Raw genomic sequence first — 13,775 nt, 5'->3', positions numbered from 1 at the left:
ACTGTGTAACCATGACGATGACGTTTAGTCACCTTGATATCCTTGAGCCTTTTCACCTTCATTCAATGGCTACATCAACAATAGTTTGACATTCCCATTTAGAACAAAAGCATTTAGATGAACTTGAGAGAAAAATAAATGAAAAGAAACACGGTGAAACAAACTAAATGGGCACTTACGTGCTTCACTGACTGGCGTAACAGACAAATGGATACATTGTGAGTTTGGGAATACAACAAAAATGGAGCTGAATGTCATGCTACGGGACGTTTATGGTTCAGTGAGGAACATGAATGGCGAAGAATATGTGATTAGTAAATATGCTGGACTCAGAGCTGGTTTCAACCGACATAGCAACTACCCTACTCTCAGTTTGGCATGGAATATACAGAAGGACTCCGAATTCCCAACGAGCAACAATGTAGTCGGAATTAAAAAGTTGAGGAAAGATGCGGGTGACAAAGCTGCCCACCACGCAGCCATAGCTGAACACGACATGCAGGGAGACGGGGATTTCTGTTTGAACTGCCGTGGGATCCCCTCTGCCCAGTAGCTTCCCTTAAGAAATATCTGCACCTCCTTCCCTCCGACTCCCCGCGTTGTACCTCCACCCGAAATGGTCATCTGTTAACGGATACATATGCTACGTAACTGTTAGCTAGCTAGCTCAATCTAATTTACCCTGGCAATATAAGCGGTAGCTACGTAGGCCTAAATATTAGCTAAGGTTATTTTGTTTTATGTTTCAGGTAGTCAAAAGAGTGGAGAACACCCTCGCAACAATGCTGCCAAAGATCTGCAAAATAGCTGGCACGTCACAGATTTCAACAAACCACTGACTCTGAAACACCATGATCCAGGAACTGCTGGATGCCAGACTAGAGACACGATAAATAATGTCTGTCAGTGGACACAGATCCGAAACCTCTCTGGAAGTTACTGGAAGCGAGGTAGCGGTGGAGCACTATTCTATCTGACATAGCAGCAGCAGCTCCCCCAGCTAAAAGAACAGCTAATATTTCCAACAGCTTGGAGACAACAAACGACAACATGGGCAAGCAAACAACCAACGATAACATGGGACATTTTTTTCATTCGTACCCAATACATGGCAACATTCAGAGCAACATGAATACATAATTGGCATGTGTTAGTCACTCTGGAATTAGTGTTAATGCTATTTTTTTTTACATACATTTATTGTATGCTCGCTAGCTAGCCTGTGATTCTATTGCATAGCAACCAGTCTAGCAACAAAACTTTTGTCAGGACTACTTTTTATGGCAGAATGTATTTATTTAATAAAGCAACATTTTCAATTTATTTGAGTCATTCCTTGCCTTACATTGTTGGCAAACGGTTTATCAAAGCAATAAGGCACCTCTGGGTTTGTGATATATAGCCATTATACCACTGCTAAGGGCTGAATCCAGCCACTCCGTGATGCGTCAAGTACAAGAACAACCCTGAACCGTGGTATGCAGACAAAATACCACACCCGCTTGGGCCGTATTGCTTAATGAGAGAGAAGAGAGGGGAATATGAGTCAGGATTCAGGGTGAGATATAACAGAGAAGAGAGGGAATATGAGTCAGGATTCAGGGTGAGATATAACAGACAAGAGAGGGAAATATGAGTCAGGATTCAGGGTGAGATATAACAGAGAAGAGAGGGGAATATGAGTCAGGATTCAGGGTGAGATATAACAGAGAAGAGAGGGAATATGAGTCAGGATTCAGGGTGAGATATAACAGAGAAGAGAGGGAATATGAGTCAGGATTCAGGGTGAGATATAACAGAGAAGAGATGGAAATATGAGTCAGGATTCAGGGTGAGATATAACAGAGAAGAGAGGGAATATGAGTCAGGATTCAGGGTGAGATATAACAGAGAAGAGAGGGGAATATGAGTCAGGATTCAGGGTGAGATATAACAGAGAAGAGAGGGGAATATGAGTCAGGATTCAGGGTGGGAGAGAAGAGAGGGAATATGAGTCAGGATTCAGGGTGGGAGAGAAGAGAGGGAATATGAGTCAGGATTCAGGGTGAGATATAACAGAGAAGAGAGGGAAATATGAGTCAGAGAGATAGAGCTAACGGAGGATTGAGATAGTACGTGTGTGAGAGGGGATAAGGAGAGAAGGTTACAAAAGACAATTTGGTAGCTGCTGGTAGATAGTAAAACTGTCTGTCATGTTTCTCTGTAAAGGTGTATCATTCATGTCCTGGCCTGACAGAAAGTCAATCAGTCAGCTACTGATGAAGCTACACAGTCACTCAGGCAGTCAGTCAGCTGCTTCTGCTGCAGCCACACAGTCACTCAGGCAGTCAGTCAGCAGCTTCTGCTGCAGCCACACAGTCACTCAGGCAGTCAGTCAGCTGCTACAGCCACACAGTCACTCAGACAGTCAGTCAGCTGCTACAGCCACACAGTCACTCAGACAGTCAGTCAGCTGCTACAGCCACACAGTCACTCAGACAGTCAGTCAGCTACTGATGCAGCCAAACAGTCACTCAGACAGTCAGTCAGCTGCTACAGCCACACAGTCACTCGCACAGTCAGTCAGCTGCTACAGCCACACAGTCACTCAGACAGTCAGTCAGCTGCTGAAGCCACACAGTCACTCAGGAAGTCAGTCAGCTGCTACAGCCACACAGTCACTCAGACAGTCAGTCAGCTACTGATGCAGCCACACCGTCACTCAGACAGTCAGTCAGCTGCTACAGCCACACAGTCACTCAGTCACTCAGACAGTCCGTCAGCTGCTGCAGCCAGACAGTTACTCAGGCAGTCAATCAGCTGCTGCAGCCACACAGTCACTCAGACAGTCAGTCAGCTGATGCAGCCAAACAGTCACCCAGGAAGTCAGTCAGCTGCTACAGCCACACAGTCACTCAGACAGTCAGTCAGCTACTGATGCAGCCACACAGTCAATCAGACAGTCAGTCAGCTGCTACAGCCACACAGTCACTCGCACAGTCAGTCAGCTGCTACAGCCACACAGTCACTCAGACAGTCAGTCAGCTACTGATGCAGCCACACAGTCAATCAGACAGTCAGTCAGCTGCTACAGCCACACAGTCACTCGCACAGTCAGTCAGCTGCTACAGCCACACAGTCACTCAGACAGTCAGTCAGCTGCTGAAGCCACACAGTCACTCAAGAAGTCAGTCAGCTGCTACAGCCACACAGTCACTCAGACAGTCAGTCAGCTACTGATGCAGCCACACCGTCACTCAGACAGTCAGTCAGCTGCTACAGCCACACAGTCACTCAGTCACTCAGACAGTCCGTCAGCTGCTGCAGCCAGACAGTTACTCAGGCAGTCAATCAGCTGCTGCAGCCACACAGTCACTCAGACAGTCAGTCAGCTTCTGCAGCCACACAGTCACTCAGGAAGTCAGTCAGCTGCTACAGCCACACAGTCACTCAGGAAGTCAGTCAGCTGCTACAGCCACACAGTCACTCAGACAGTCAGTCAGCTACTGATGCAGCCACACAGTCACTCAGACAGTCAGTCAGCTGCTACAGCCACACAGTCACTCACACAGTCAGTCAGCTGCTATAGCAACACATCACTCAGACAGTCAGTCAGCTGCTGCAGCCACACAGTCACTCAGGAAGTCAGTCAGCTGCTACAGCCACACAGTCACTCAGACAGTCAGTCAGCTACTGATGCAGCCACACCATCACTCAGACAGTTAGTCAGCTGCTGCAGCCACACAGTCAATCAGGCAGTCAGTCAGCTGCTGCAGCCACACAGTCACTCAGTCGCTCAGATAGTCTGTCAGCTGCTGCAGCCAGACAGTTACTCAGGCAGTCAATCAGCTGCTGCAGCCACACAGTCACTCAGACAGTCAGTCAGCTGCTGCTGCCACAAAGTCACTCAGACAGTCAGTCAGCTGCTACAGCCACACAGTCACTCAGACAGTCAGTCAGCTGCTACAGCCACACAGTCAATCAGGCAGTCAGTCAGCTGCTGCAGCCACACAGTCACTCAGGAAGTCAGTCAGCTGCTACAGCCACACAGTCACTCAGACAGTCAGTCAGCTACTGATGCAGCCACACAGTCACTCAGACAGTCAGTCAGCTGCTACAGCCACACAGTCACTCACACAGTCACTCACCTGCTACAGCCACACAGTCACTCAGACAGTCAGTCAGCTGCTGCAGCCACACAGTCAGTCAGGAAGTCAGTCAGCTGCTACAGCCACACAGTCACTCAGACAGTCAGTCAGCTACTGATGCAGCCACACCGTCACTCAGACAGTCAGTCAGCTACTGCTGCAGCCACACAGTCACTCAGGAAGTCAGTCAGCTGCTACAGCCACACAGTCACTCAGACAGTCAGTCAGCTACTGATGCAGCCACACAGTCACTCAGACAGTCAGTCAGCTGCTGCAGCCACACAGTCACTCAGGAAGTCAGTCAGCTGCTACAGCCACACAGTCACTCAGACAGTCAGTCAGCTACTGATGCAGCCACACCGTCACTCAGACAGTCAGTCAGCTGCTACAGCCACACAGTCACTCAGACAGTCAGTCAGCTGCTACAGCCACACAGTCAATCAGGCAGTCAGTCAGCTGCTGCAGCCACACAGTCACTCAGTCGCTCAGAAAGTCCATCAGCTGCTGCAGCCAGACAGTTACTCAGGCAGTCAATCAGCTGCTGCAGCCACACAGTCACTCAGACAGTCAGTCAGCTGCTACAGCCACACAGTCACTCAGACAGTCACTCAGTCGCTCAGATAGTCTGTCAGCTGCTGCAGCCAGACAGTTACTCAGGCAGTCAATCAGCTGCTGCAGCCACACAGTCACTCAGACAGTCAGTCAGCTGCTGCTGCCACAAAGTCACTCAGACAGTCAGTCAGCTGCTACAGCCACACAGTCACTCAGACAGTCAGTCAGCTGCTACAGCCACACAGTCAATCAGGCAGTCAGTCAGCTGCTGCAGCCACACAGTCACTCAGGAAGTCAGTCAGCTGCTACAGCCACACAGTCACTCAGACAGTCAGTCAGCTACTGATGCAGCCACACCGTCACTCAGACAGTCAGTCAGCTGCTACAGCCACACAGTCACTCAGACAGTCAGTCAGCTTCTACAGCCACACAGTCAATCAGGCAGTCAGTCAGCTGCTGCAGCCACACAGTCACTCAGTCGCTCAGAAAGTCTGTCAGCTGCTGCAGCCAGACAGTTACTCAGGCAGTCAATCAGCTGCTGCAGCCACACAGTCACTCAGACAGTCAGTCAGCTGCTACAGCCACACAGTCACTCAGACAGTCAGTCAGCTACTGATGCAGCCACACCGTCACTCAGACAGTCAGTCAGCTGCTACAGCCACACAGTCACTCAGACAGTCAGTCAGCTTCTACAGCCACACAGTCAATCAGGCAGTCAGTCAGCTGCTGCAGCCACACAGTCACTCAGTCAGAAAGCTCAGAAAGTCTGTCAGCTGCTGCAGCCAGACAGTTACTCAGGCAGTCAATCAGCTGCTGCAGCCACACAGTCACTCAGGAAGTCAGTCAGCTGCTACAGCCACACAGTCACTCAGACAGTCAGTCAGCTACTGATGCAGCCACACAGTCACTCAGACAGTCAGTCAGCTGCTACAGCCACACAGTCACTCACACAGTCACTCACCTGCTACAGCCACACAGTCACTCAGACAGTCAGTCAGCTGCTGCAGCCACACAGTCACTCAGGAAGTCAGTCAGCTGCTACAGCCACACAGTCACTCAGACAGTCAGTCAGCTACTGATGCAGCCACACAGTCACTCAGACAGTCAGTCAGCTGCTGCAGCCACACAGTCACTCAGGAAGTCAGTCAGCTGCTACAGCCACACAGTCACTCAGACAGTCAGTCAGCTACTGATGCAGCCACACAGTCACTCAGACAGTCAGTCAGCTGCTACAGCCACACAGTCAATCAGGCAGTCAGTCAGCTGCTGCAGCCACACAGTCACTCAGTCGCTCAGAAAGTCCATCAGCTGCTGCAGCCAGACAGTTACTCAGTCGCTCAGAAAGTCCATCAGCTGCTGCAGCCACACAGTCACTCAGACAGTCAGTCAGCTGCTACAGCCACACAGTCACTCAGACAGTCAGTCAGCTGCTGCAGCCACACAGTCACTCAGGAAGTCAGTCAGCTGCTACAGCCACACAGTCACTCAGACAGTCAGTCAGCTACTGATGCAGCCACACAGTCACTCAGACAGTCAGTCAGCTGCTACAGCCACACAGTCACTCACACAGTCACTCACCTGCTACAGCCACACAGTCACTCAGACAGTCAGTCAGCTGCTGCAGCCACACAGTCAGTCAGGAAGTCAGTCAGCTGCTACAGCCACACAGTCACTCAGAGAGTCAGTCAGCTACTGATGCAGCCACACCGTCACTCAGACAGTCAGTCAGCTGCTACAGCCACACAGTCACTCAGACAGTCAGTCAGCTGCTACAGCCACACAGTCAATCAGGCAGTCAGTCAGCTGCTGCAGCCACACAGTCACTCAGTCACTCAGACAGTCCGTCAGCTGCTGCAGCCAGACAGTTACTCAGGCAGTCAATCAGCTGCTGCAGTCACACAGTCACTCAGACAGTCAGTCAGCTGCTGCAGCCACACAGTCACTCAGACAGTCAGTCAGCTGCTGCTGCCACAAAGTCACTCAGAGAGTCAGTCAGCTGCTACAGCCACACAGTAACTCAGACAGTCAGTCAGCTGCTACAGCCACACAGTCACTCAGACAGTCAGTCAGCTGCTGCAGCCACACAGTCACTCAGGAAGTCAGTCAGCTGCTACAGCCACACAGTCACTCAGACAGTCAGTCAGCTACTGATGCAGCCACACAGTCACTCAGACAGTCAGTCAGCTGCTACAGCCACACAGTCACTCACACAGTCACTCACCTGCTACAGCCACACAGTCACTCAGACAGTCAGTCAGCTGCTGCAGCCACACAGTCACTCAGGAAGTCAGTCAGCTGCTACAGCCACACAGTCACTCAGACAGTCAGTCAGCTACTGATGCAGCCACACTGTCACTCAGACAGTCAGTCAGCTGCTACAGCCACACAGTCACTCAGACAGTCAGTCAGCTGCTACAGCCACACAGTCAATCAGGTAGTCAGTCAGCTGCTGCAGCCACACAGTCACTCAGTCACTCAGACAGTCTGTCAGCTGCTGCAGCCAGACAGTCACTCAGGCAGTCAATCATCTGCTGCTGCCACAAAGTCACTCAGACAGTCAGTCAGCTGCTACAGCGACACAGTCACTCAGACAGTTAGTCAGCTGCTGCAGCCACACAGTCACTCAGACAGTCAGTCAGCTGCTGCAGCCACACAGTCAGTCAGGTAGTCAGTCAGCTGCTACAGCCACACAGTCACATAGACAGTCAGTCAGCTGCTGCTGCCACACAGTCACTCAGGAAGTCAGTCAGCTGCTACAGCCACACAGTCACTCAGACAGTCAGTCAGCTACTGATGCAGCCACACAGTCACTCAGACAGTCAGTCAGCTGCTACAGCCACACAGTCACTCACACAGTCACTCACCTGCTACAGCCACACAGTCACTCAGACAGTCAGTCAGCTGCTGCAGCCACACAGTCACTCAGGAAGTCAGTCAGCTGCTACAGCCACACAGTCACTCAGACAGTCAGTCAGCTACTGATGCAGCCACACTGTCACTCAGACAGTCAGTCAGCTGCTACATTTACATTTACATTTAAGTCATTTAGCAGACGCTCTTATCCAGAGCGACTTACAAATTGGTGCATACACCTTATGACAACCAGTGGAACAGCCACTTGCATCTAAATCTTGTTGGGGGAGAAGGGGGGTGAGAAGGATTACTTACCCTTACTTACCCTATCCTAGGTATTCCTTGAAGAGGTGGGGTTTCAGGTGTCTCCGGAAGGTGGTGATTGACTCCGCTGTCCTGGCGTCGTGAGGGAGTTTGTTCCACCATTGGGGGCCAGAGCAGCGAACAGTTTTGACTGGGCTGAGCGGGAACTGTACTTCCTCAGTGGTAGGGAGGCGAGCAGGCCAGAGGTGGATGAACGCAGTGCCCTTGTTTGGGTGTAGGGCCTGATCAGAGCCTGGAGGTACTGAGGTGCAGTTCCCCTCACAGCTCCGTGGCGAGCACCATGGTCTTGTAGCGGATGCGAGCTTCAACTGGAATCCAGTGGAGAGAGCGGAGGAGCGGGGTGACGTGAGAGAACTTGGGAAGGTTGAACACCAGACGGGCTGCGGCGTTCTGGATGAGTTGTAGGGGTTTAATGGCACAGGCAGGGAGCCCAGCCAACAGCGAGTTGCAGTAATCAAGACGGGAGATGACGAGTGCCTGGATTAGGACCTGCGCCGCTTCCTGTGTGAGGCAGGGTCGTCTCTGCGGATGTTGTAGAGCATGAACCTACAGGAACGGGACACCGCCTTGATGTTAGTTGAGAACGTCAGGGTGTTGTCCAGGATCACCCAGGTTCTTAGCGCTCTGGGAGGAGGACACAATGGAGTTGTCAACCGTGATGGCGAGATCATGGAACGGGCAGTCCTTCCCGGGAGGAAGAGGAGCTCCGTCTTGCTGAGGTTCAGCTTGAGGTGGTGATCCGTCATCCACACTGATATGTCTGCCAGACATGCAGAGATGCGATCGCCACCTGGTCATCAGAAGGGGAAAGGAGAAGATTAATTGTGTGTCGTCTGCATAGCAATGATAGGAGAGACCATGTGAGGTTATGACAGAGCCAAGTGACTTGGTGTATAGCGAGAATAAGAGAGGGCCTAGAACAGAGCCCTGGGGGACACCAGTGGTGAGAGCGCGTGGTGAGGAGACAGATTCTGCCACGCCACCTGGTAGGAGCGACCTGTCAGGTAGGACGCAATCTGCGTGGGCCGCGCCGGAGATGCCCAACTCGGAGAGGGTGGAGAGGAGGATCTGATGGTTCACAGTATCGAAGGCAGCCGATAGGTCTAGAAGGATGAGAGCAGAGGAGAGAGAGTTAGCTTTAGCAGTGCGGAGCGCCTCCGTGATACAGAGAAGAGCAGTCTCAGTTGAATGACTAGTCTTGAAACCTGACTGATTTGGATCAAGAAGGTCATTCTGAGAGAGATAGCGGTAGAGCTGGCCAAGGACGGCACGCTCAAGAGTTTTGGAGAGAAAAGAGAGAAGGGATACTGTTCTGTAGTTGTTGACATCGGAGGGATCGAGTGTAGGTTTTTTCAGAAGGGGTGCAACTCTCGCTCTCTTGAAGACGGGAGGGACGTAGCCAGCGGTCAGGGATGAGTTGATGAGCGAGGTGAGGTAAGGGAGAAGGTCTCCGGAAATGGTCTGGAGAAGAGAGGAGGGGATAGGGTCAAGCGGGCAGGTTGTTGGGCGGCCGGCCGTCACAAGACGCGAGATTTCATCTGGAGAGAGAGGGGAGAAAGAGGTCAGAGCATAGGGTAGGGCAGTGTGAGCAGAACCAGCGGTGTCGTTTGACTTAGCAAACGAGGATCGGATGTCATCGACCTTCTTTTCAAAATGGTTGACGAAGTCATCTGCAGAGAGGGAGGAGGGAGGGGGGAGGATTCAGGAGGGAGGAGAAGGTGGCAAAGAGCTTCCTAGGGTTAGAGGCAGATGCTTGGAATTTAGAATGGTAGAAAGTGGCTTTAGCAGCAGAGACAGAGGAGGAAAATGTAGAGAGGAGGGAGTGAAAGGATGCCAGGTCCGCAGGGAGGCGAGTTTTCCTCCATTTCCGCCGGCTGCCCGGAGCCCTGTTCTGTGAGCTCGCAATGAGTCGTCGAGCCACGGAGCGGGAGGGGAGGACCGAGCCGGCCTGGAGGATAGGGGACATAGGGAGTCAAAGGATGCAGTAAGGGGAGGAGAGGAGGGTTGAGGAGGCAGAATCAGGAGATAGGTTGGAGAAAGTTTGAGCAGAGGGAAGAGAAGATAGGATGGAAGAGGAGAGAGTAGCGGGGGAGAGAGAGCGAAGGTTGGGACGGCGCGATACCATCCGAGTAGGGGCAGTGTGGGAAGTGTTGGATGAGAGCGAGAGGGAAAAGGATACAAGGTAGTGGTCGGAGACTTGGAGGGGAGTTGCGATGAGGTTAGTGGAAGAACAGCATCTAGTAAAGATGAGGTCAAGCGTATTGCCTGCCTTGTGAGTAGGGGGGAAGGTGAGAGGGTGAGGTCAAAAGAGGAGAGGAGGAAAGAAGGAGGCAGAGAGGAATGAGTCAAAGGTAGACGTGGGAGGTTAAAGTCGCCCAGAACTGTGAGAGGTGAGCCGTCCTCAGGAAAGGAGCTTATCAAGGCATCAAGCTCATTGATGAACTCTCCGAGGGAACCTGGAGGGCGATAAATGATAAGGATGTTAAGCTTGAAAGGGCTGGTAACTGTGACAGCATGGAATTCAAAGGAGGCAATAGACAGATGGGTAAGGGGAGAAAGAGAGAAAGACCACTTGGGAGAGATGAGGATCCCGGTGCCACCACCCCGCTGACCAGAAGCTCTCGGGGTGTGCGAGAACACGTGGGCGGACGAGGAGAGAGCAGTAGGAGTAGCAGTGTTATCTGTGGTGATCCATGTTTCCGTCAGTGCCAAGAAGTCAAGGGACTGGAGGGAGGCATAGGCTGAGATGAACTCTGCCTTGTTGGCCGCAGATTGGCAGTTCCAGAGGCTACCAGAGACCTGGAACTCCACGTGGGTCAGTGTGCGCTGGGACCACCAGGTTAGGGTGGTCGCGCCACGCGGTGTGGAGCGTTTGTATGGTCTGTGCAGAGAGGAGAGAACAGGGATAGACAGACACATAGTTGACAGGCTACAGAAAAGGCTACGCTAATGCAAGGAAATTGGAATGACAAGCGGACTACACGTCTCGGATGTTCAGAAAGTTAAGCTTACGTAGCAAGAATCTTATTGACTAAAATGATTAAAATGATACAGTACTGCTAAAGTAGGCTAGCTGGCAGTAGCTGCGTTGTTGACACTACACTAATCAAGTCGTTCCGTTGAGTGTAATAATTTCTACAGTGCTGCTATTCGGGGGCTAGCTGGCTAGCTAGCAGTGTTGTTTACGTTACGTTGAGTTAAAAGAACGACAATAGCTGGCTAGCTAACCTAGGAAATCGGTCTAGACTACACAATTATCTTTGAAACAAAGACGGCTATGTAGCTAGCTATGTAGCTAGCTACGATCAAACAAATCAAACCGTTGTACTGTAATGAAATGAAAATGTGATACTACCTGTGAATGCGACCGGGTTGTTGAGTTCTATTCAGTAGACGTTGGCTAGCTGTTAGCTGTTAGCTGTTGGCTAGCTAGCAGAGTCTCCTACGTTAAGGACGACAAATAGCTGGCTAGCGAACCTCAGTGAATTAAGATAATCACTCCAAGGCTACACACACTAAACTACACAATTATCTTGGAAACAAAGACAGCTATGTAGCTAGCTAACACTGATCTAATCAAGTCGTACAGTTGAGTGAATAGCACTACAGTGATGCTAATCTGTGTGCGTTAGCTAGCGTTGCTAGCTCCTGGGCGAATAGCAGTGAAGGCTACGTTAGGGCGACGAAATACGATAATTATGCAATTATCTCTGATACAAGGACGGCTATGTAGCTAGCTAAGAAGAATGGCTAAGATTATGTAGCTAGCTAACAGTAAACTAATCAAGTCGTACAGTTGAGTGAACAGCACTACAGTGATGCTAATCTGTGTGCGTTAGCTAGCGTTAGCTAGCTCCTGGGCGAATAGCAGTGAAGGCTACGTTAGGGCGACGAAATACGGTAATTATGCAATTATCTCTGATACAAGGACGGCTATGTAGCTAGCTACAGCCACACAGTCACTCAGACAGTCAGTCAGCTGCTACAGCCACACAGTAAATCAGGTTGTCAGTCAGCTGCTGCAGCCACACAGTCACTCAGTCACTCAGACAGTCCGTCAGCTGCTGCAGCCAGAGAGTCACTCAGGCAGTCAATCATCTGCTACAGCCACACAGTCACTCAGACAGTTAGTCAGCTGCTGCAGCCACACAGTCACTCAGACAGTCAGTCAGCTGCTGCAGCCACAAAGTCACTCAGACAGTCAGTCAGCTGCTACAGCCACACAGTCACTCAGACAGTTAGTCAGCTGCTGCAGCCACACAGTCACTCAGACAGTCAGTCAGCTGCTGCAGCCACAAAGTCACTCAGACAGTCAGTCAGCTGCTACAGCCACACAGTCACTCAGACAGTTAGTCAGCTGCTGCAGCCACACAGTCACTCAGACAGTCAGTCATCTGCTGCTGCCACAAAGTCACACAGACAGTCAGTCAGCTGCTGCAGCCACACAGTCACTCAGACAGTCAGTCAGCTACTGATGCAGCCACACAGTCACTCAGACAGTCAGTCAGCTGCTACAGCCACACAGTCACTCAGACAGTCAGTCAGCTGCTGCAGCCACACAGTCAGTCAGGTAGTCAGTCAGCTGCTGCAGCCACACAGTCACTCAGTCACTCAGACAGTCCGTCAGCTGCTGCAGCCAGACAGTTACTCAGGCAGTCAATCAGCTGCTGCAGTCACACAGTCACTCAGACAGTCAGTCAGCTGCTGCAGCCACACAGTCACTCAGACAGTCAGTCAGCTGCTGCTGCCACAAAGTCACTCAGAGAGTCAGTCAGCTGCTACAGCCACACAGTAACTCAGACAGTCAGTCAGCTGCTACAGCCACACAGTCACTCAGACAGTCAGTCAGCTGCTGCAGCCACACAGTCACTCAGGAAGTCAGTCAGCTGCTACAGCCACACAGTCACTCAGACAGTCAGTCAGCTACTGATGCAGCCACACTGTCACTCAGACAGTCAGTCAGCTGCTACAGCCACACAGTCACTCAGACAGTCAGTCAGCTGCTACAGCCACACAGTCAATCAGGTAGTCAGTCAGCTGCTGCAGCCACACAGTCACTCAGTCACTCAGACAGTCTGTCAGCTGCTGCAGCCAGACAGTCACTCAGGCAGTCAATCATCTGCTGCTGCCACAAAGTCACTCAGACAGTCAGTCAGCTGCTACAGCGACACAGTCACTCAGACAGTTAGTCAGCTGCTGCAGCCACACAGTCACTCAGACAGTCAGTCAGCTGCTGCAGCCACACAGTCACTCAGACAGTTAGTCAGCTGCTGCAGCCACACAGTCACTCAGACAGTTAGTCAGCTGCTGCAGCCACAAAGTCACTCAGACAGTCAGTCAGCTGCTACAGCCACACAGTCACTCAGACAGTTAGTCAGCTGCTGCAGCCACACAGTCACTCAGACAGTCAGTCATCTGCTGCTGCCACAAAGTCACACAGACAGTCAGTCAGCTGCTGCAGCCACACAATCACTCAGACAGTCAGTCAGCTGCTGCAGCCACACAGTCACTCAGACAGTCAGTCAGCTGCTGCAGCCACACAGTCACTCAGACAGTCAGTCAGCTGCTTCTGCTGCAGCCACACAGTCACTCAGACATTGGCCACTAGGCTACAACTCATCTGTAACTAAACACCAACACTTATCTAGTACCATCATCAGCATCATGCTTTACGCCAAGCTCACTTTGAGAACCACAATCTTAACTTGAGATGTCAATACAGGGATCCCATTGTCTTGATGTAGGGCACAATGTCAAACCAATCATCCTAATCTGATCTGTCATGGCTTAAGTACAGGTACCTTGGAAGACCTCAAAACTAAAGCAAAACTGAAGCAAGGAAGTAAAAAGTTAACTTTCTAGTGAAAACGTTTCACTTTCCACCATTAACCTCCCACTGGCTCCCATCCCTCTCCCCTG

The sequence above is a fragment of the Oncorhynchus keta genome, chromosome 18, assembly GCF_023373465.1.
Source record: "Oncorhynchus keta strain PuntledgeMale-10-30-2019 chromosome 18, Oket_V2, whole genome shotgun sequence".
NCBI lineage: Eukaryota > Metazoa > Chordata > Actinopteri > Salmoniformes > Salmonidae > Oncorhynchus > Oncorhynchus keta.
This window is presented reverse-complemented; position numbering follows the sequence as displayed.